This window comes from Loxodonta africana, chromosome 6 (assembly GCF_030014295.1).
Source record: "Loxodonta africana isolate mLoxAfr1 chromosome 6, mLoxAfr1.hap2, whole genome shotgun sequence".
Lineage (NCBI taxonomy): Eukaryota > Metazoa > Chordata > Mammalia > Proboscidea > Elephantidae > Loxodonta > Loxodonta africana.
The window spans coordinates 129,355,444-129,362,861 of record NC_087347.1 but is presented as its reverse complement, the minus strand read 5'-3'; positions in this window follow the sequence as shown (position 1 = coordinate 129,362,861).

Here is a 7,418-nt window from a genome sequence, read left to right as displayed (position 1 = left end):
TATTGAGTCATAGAAGAAATCAAAAGTGAAATTTTAAAAATACTTAGAATCAAATGATAACAGATACACACAACATACCAAAATCTATGAGATGCAGCAAAAACAGTACTAACAATGAAATTGATTGCAATAAATGGCTACATTAAAAAAGAAAGATCTAAAATCATTAACTTAATCCAAAAACTTGAACAAATAGAAAAGGAAGAGCAAAAGAAGACCAAAGCTACCAGGAGAAAGGAAATAATAAAGATCAGAGCAGAAACAAATGAAAACGAAAAACAGCATAAAGAATCAACAAGACCAGAAGTTGGTTCTTTGAAAGGATCAATAAAATAGACAAACCACTGGCTAGACTGACAAAGGAAAAATATGAGAAGATGCAAATGACCAGAATAAGAAGTGAAAGGGGAGATACTACAAGAGTTCCACCAGAGATACAGAGAATCGTAACACAATACTATGAAAACTTGTATTTCAACAAATTTGAAAACCTAGAAGAAATGGATCACATTACCTCCCTAAACTAACACAAATAGAAATAGAAATTTTAAACAGACCCAAAACAAGAGATAAAAGATATCATTTAAAAAAAGCCCAGGACCGGATGGCTTCCACCAAGGAATTTCACAAAACATTCAGAGAAGTGTTGACTCCAAATCTACTCAAATTATTCCAAAGCATAGAAGAGAAAGAAATACTCCCTTACTCATTCTATGAAGCCAGCATCACACTGATACTAAAGCCTGGTAAAGACACACACACAAAAAGTAAATTACAGACCAATATCCCTCCATGAAAATAGACACAAAAACTCTCAGTAAAATTCTAGCAAACAGAATTCAACAACATAATAAGAAAATCATACATCATGATTGTCTTAGTCATCTAGTGCTGCTATAACAGAAATACCACAAGTGGATGGCTTTCACAAAGAGAAATTTATTTCCTCACAGTAAAGTAGGCTAGAAGTCCAAATTCCAGGTGTCAGCTCCAGGGGAAGGCTTTCTGTGTCAGCTCTGGAGGAAGGTGCTTGTCATCAATCTTCCCCTGGACTAGGAGCTTCTCTGCCCAGGAACCCTGGGTCCAAAGGACCCACTCTGCTCCCAGGGCTGCTTTCTTGGTGATATGAATTCCCCCACTCTTTTTCCTTTCCTTTTTATCTCTTGTAAGATAAAAGGTGGTGTAGGCCACACCCCAGGGAAACTACCTTTACATTGGATCAGGGATGTGACCTGAGAAAGGGTGTTACATCCCACCCTAATCCTCTTCAACATAATCCAATCTTGCCTCATTAACCACAGAGATTAGAATTTACAACATATAGGATAAGCATATCAATAACAAAATGGAGGACAGCCACACAATACTGGGAATCATGGCCTAACCAAGTTGACATATATCTTTGGGGGACACAATTCAATCCATGACAATGATCAAGTGGGATCCATACCAGGAATGCAAGCGTGGTTCAATATTAGAAAATCAATCAATGTAATTCACCACATAAATAAAACAAAGGAAAAGAACCACATGATCATCTCAAATGATGCATAAAAAGGCATTTGATAAAATCCACACCCTTTCCTGACAAAAACTCTCAGCAAAATAAGAGTAGAAGGGCAATTCCTTGGCATAATTAAGGGTGTATATGCAAAACCAACTCCCAACATTATTCTCAAAGGAAAAAGGCTGATACTCTTCCCCTTGAAAACAGACACAAGACAAATGCATCACCACTCTTGTTCATTATTATACTGGAAGTCTTAGCCAAAGCAATAAGGCAATAAAGAGAAATAAAGAGTATCCCAATCAAACTCCCAGAAGGCTTTGTGTATATATTGACAAGCCGAGTCTAAAATTCATGTGAAATTCAAAAGATCTAGAATAGTCAAAACAACTTTGAAAAAGAAGAGTGAAGTTGAAGGACAAGCTCCACATACTCTTAAAACTTTATATAAATCTACAGAAATCACAAAATAGAGAGATCATACACAGACCCACACACATATGGACAAGTGATTTTTTACAGTTGTTCAAAGGTAATTTAGTGTTTTCAATAAAACATGCTGGAACAATTGAATATTCATTTTAAAAAACACTCCAATCCATATATCATACTGTATACAAACTCAAAATGGATCATACACCTAAAAAAACCTAAAACTCTAAAATCTCTGGAAGAAAATCTTCATGACTTTGGGTGAAGATTTCTCAGATATTGCACCAAAAGCATAATCCATAAAAGAACAAATTAATAATTTGGACATTATCAAAAAGAAAAATTTTCTTAGAAAATCCCTATTAAAAAAATGAAATGATCATTGGCAATGACTTATCTGAAAAAGGTTTAATCTCTGAAATATACAGAAAACTTCAACAACTCAACAATAAAAAGACCATCAATCTAATCACAAATGGGCAAAGGACATGAACAGACACCTCACCAAAGAGGATATCCAGGCAGCCAACAAACAGATGAAACGATGCTCGTGATCATTAGAAATCAGGGAGATGCAAATCAAAACCACAATGAGATACCATCTCACCCCTGCACCAATGGCACTGTATTAGGCTGGCTTCTCTAGAGAATCAAAATCAGTAAAGCTTATAAATACTGTCTTAGTTGTCTCATGCTGCTACAGCAGAAATACCACAAGTGGATGGCTTTAACAAAGAGTTTATTTTCTAACAGTAAAGTAGGCTGAAAGCTCAAATTCAAGGCTTCCAGCTCCAGGGGAAGTCCTTCTCTCTGACAGCTCTGGAGAAAGGTCCTTGTCCTCAATCTTCCCATGGTTGAGGAGCTTCTCAGGTCCAGGGACCCCAGGTCCAAATGATGCACTCTGCTCCCGGTGCTGCTTTCTTGGTGGTATGAGGTCCCCAACTCTCACCCCTAATCCTGTTAACCTAAAATTACAATCACAGAATGGAGGACAACCACATAATACTGGGAATCATGGCCTAACCAAGTTGACACATATTTTTTGGGGGACACAATTCAGTCCATGACAAATATATATTTATATCAAGGAAATGGTTCACATGGTTGTAGAGGCTGGAACGACCCAAGTCGATGGGTCATGACAGAGGCTTCTTCTGATTCACGTAACCTCAGTGGCTGGCAAACACAAGATATGCAGGTCAAACAGCAGGGCTCTTGCTCAGAGTCTGTGAAGATGGACAAATCCCAAGATAGGCAGGCAAGACTGCAAGTAAAATGCTAGCTCTAGCCTCAAGAACCAGATGTCAGGCGAACAGGAGCCAGCCTCAGGATCCAGAGTGAGCAAAAGCCCACAAACCTTGCCAGAATGTCCACTTATATTCAGTGCAGATCATACACCCAAGGAAACTCCCTTGCAACTGATTGGCTACTCAGAGCAGATTCCATCATGAAGATGATCATATTACATCAAATCTTATCATGGAAGTGATCACATCATACAGCTGCCAAATCACATCATAACTGCAAAACCACTGGGAATCATGGCCCAGCCAAGTTGACATACAACCATGATCATCACAGGCACTTAGAAAACAATAAATGATGGTGAGGCTGTGGGGAGTTTGGAACTCTTATACACTGTTGGAGTGAATGTAAAATGAAATAACCACTATGGAAAATGATATGGTGCTTCCTTAAGAACTTAAAAATAGAAATACCGTATGTTCTGTCTGAGACTGTCTGTTGTGATCCCAGTCAGAGTGGATGGTGGTGGTAGCCAGGTACAGTCTAGTTCTTCTCGGCTTGGGCTGGTGGAGGCAATCCCACTCATAGGAATATATCCTAGAAAAGTAAGAGCTGTCACATGAATAGACATATGCACACCCATGTTCATTACAGTATTATTCACTAAAGCAAAAAAATGGAAACCACCTAAGTGCCTATCAACAGATGAATGGATAAACAAATTATGGTACATACACACAATGGAATATTACTCAATAATAAAGGAGAATGATGAATCTGTGAAACATCTTACAACATGGATGAATCTGGAGAGCATTATGCTGAGTGAAATAAGTCAATCACAAAAGGGCAAATATTGTATGAGACCACTATTATAAAAATTCATGAAAAGATTCACACACAGAAAGAAACAATCTTTGATGGTTAGGAGGGAAGGGTGGGGAGGGAAAACCATTAACTAAATAGTAGGCAAGTGTTAACTCTGGTGAAGGGAAAGACAATACACAATATAGGGGAGTCAGGACAACTTGACCAAGTCAAAGGAAGACACTTGGAGGAACACGAGGAAAAAAGAAAAAAAAAAAAAAAGCAACCACAATAAATACTATAACATATACAACCCTACAACAACAAAAATAAACAATAACTTACAAACAGATATGTATGCTGAATAGGGGAAGGAGGGTGTGCAGGAATATACCCATGTACATATATAGCTTAGACTGGATATTTTTACATACGTATTTGTATGTTCAGCATGTATATTCATATATATTTTAGAACACAAAGGGGACACAGTTACAGAAACCTCCTAGACACATCCAAACACCTTGAGGGACTGAACTACTGAGACTGAGGTCTGGAGACCATAATCTTGGAGGACATCTAGGTCAGTTGGCATAACATAGTTCATAAGTAAAATGTTCTACATCCTACTTTGGTGAGTAGAGTCTGCAGTCTTAGAAGCTTGAATGTGGCCATCTAAAATATGTCTATTGGTCTCATCCCATCCAAAGCAAAGGAGAATGAAGAAAACCAAAGGCACAAGGAAAATATTAGTCCAAAGGACTAATGGACCACATGAACCACAGCCTCCACCAGCCTGAGCTGAGAAGAACAAGACGGTGCCTGGCTACCACCACCGTCCACTCTGACTGGAATCCCAATAGATGGCCCCAAACAAAGCAGGAGAAAAATGTAGAACAAAATTCAAATACACAAAAAAAGACCACACCTACTGCTCTGGCAGAAACTGGAGAAACCCCTGAGATTAGGGACCCCAGACACCCTTTGTGATGGTTAAGATTGTGTGTCAACTTGTCTGGGCCATGATTCTCAGTGGTTTGGCAGTTATTATGCAGTTTGGCAGCTATGTAATAATGTAATAATGTGATCACTTCCACGATGAGATTTGTTGCAAGCACCCAATCCATTGAAAGGGAGTTTCTTTAGGACTGTAGCCTTCATCCAAAACAGGTGGACTTTCTGGCAAGTCTCACTGGTTATTCTCACCCTGGATCTTACAGCTGGCGTCTGTTCACCTAACTTCCGACTCTTGGGACTTGAGCTAGCAGCTTACCTGTTCGTCAACCTCTGCAGCTTGTGAGCCAAAAGCCTGCTGTCTGACCTTCTGATCTTGGGTTTGCCAGCCTCTGCCGCTACATGACCTGGGACTGACCCACAGACTTGGGACTTTCCAGTCTCTACAACCATGTGAACCATTTCCTTGATATATATATATATATATATAAAACACACAAACACATATATATTTACACATTGCACTAGTTTTGCTTCTCCAAAGAACCATCCTAAGACATTTGGTATTGAGAGTGGTTCTAGAGAAACAAAATTGTAAGGATGAATTTTCTAAATTGGTTCTCAAGCCTGGTTAGTCTTAAAGATGTTGATGACTCTGCTTCCAGAAGTAAATCCATTAGCAGTAGCAAATCTGCTAACCCATAGCACGAGGTGACAAAAGAAATATGCAAAATATTGCCACCAATAGATCAGGTATTGGTGAGAGGTGAGCTCTGGGTGATCACATGTTTGATACCTTTCTACAATTTTGTCAGAATAAGGCGTATAAGGAAGCTGGTTTATTGGCCTTACTTTTGCTAGTCGAAGTTGTGAAAGAACGAGATGAACTCAGGACTTCAGAGTCACAGCTCAAAAGCTGTATAAATGACCTCGAATTTTCTATTTGTGCCTTGAAAGAAAGCCTTATTTCTTGTAGTAACACCTGATATTGCTGAAAACCAAACCCAGAGTCTTATCAGCTGAATTACAATGTCAATTGAATTTCCAACCTCAAACGGTGTCTGAAGTTTTAAAGTGAGGGTATTGGATGGCAACAAATGGAATCCTGAAACTTGGGGAGGGGATATATGGGCAAATAATCAGGAAGCTGGGGACACTGAGCCTCTACATTCCATTGAATCACTCCTGCCAATAGAACAAGTCCTCTCATTCCAATCTGAAGAAATTACTCCATCTTTGTCAGCTAAGCCACCCTCCCCAGTATTACCATTAGCCCTATCACCCCAAACTGGTGAGATTAACCCAGCTGCATCTGAGGTGCTTTTTGTTTGAGTCATCCCCTGGGGAGGTGTCTGAGTCATTGCCTAGGGTATCACCTGAGGCATATGCCTTACAAGACATTGCTGAATGTTCTCTGAACACATCCATACCACCCATTTTTGGTTCTAAACCTATAACTAGACTGAAGTCAGTGGGCTCCAAAAGGAGAAGTACAAAGCGTGACCCAGGAGAAGGTACACTACATTCCAAAAGAACTACTTGAGTTTTCTAATATGTACAAACAGAAACATGGGGAATATGTGTGGGAATGGCTATTTAGGGCGTGGGATAATGGTGCTAGGAACATAAAATTTTATCAGCCTAAGTATATTGATATGGGCCCACTAAACACAGATTCTTCATTCAATGTTTCAGCTTGAGAGGTTAAAAAAGGATCTAATAGTTTATTTGGTTGGTTTGCTGAAGCATGAATTATGCGGTGGCTCACACTAAATCAAGTTGGAGTGCCAGAACTGCCTTGGTATACTGCAGAAGAAGGTATCCAAAGACTTAGGGAAATTGGCATGTTAGAGTGGGTTTAATCAGGTTAGACTCATAGACCTACACATGGAGTGCCCAGAGGACAAACCTTTTACTGCAATGGTGAGGAACAAATTTGTGACGGGAGCCCTAGCACACTTAAAGGGTGCTGTGATTGCTGTTTTAAGTAAGTCAGATTTGACAGTGGAAACTGCCATAACTGGATTAATACACTTAACTACAATGGGGCTGATTGGACCCCATGGTAGCAGAGGCCAAGTGGCAGCACTCAATCAACAAAGACAATGTGGGTGTGGTTACCGCAACAGACAGCAGAGTGAAAGCAGTAACAGAATAGTCTAACGCGTATGGACTTATGGCATTGGCTACTTAGTCATGGTGTCCCTAGAAGTGGAATAGATGGCAAATCTACTAAATATTTACTTGATCTGTACAAGCAGAAGAATTCTAGGTCAAGTGAATGGCAGCCTAACTAGAATCACCAGAATAGAGTCATGGCCCTTTAATAAATTCCCAGACTTGAGCCAGTTTATATGCCCAAGACCCCTTCAATGAAGCAAGGCTAGGTCCCCTTGAGGAAGCACTCCACTACACTACCAAAAATTTATACTGTTAATCTTTCTCTCAGCCTTCCCTGAAGGGATCTACAGCC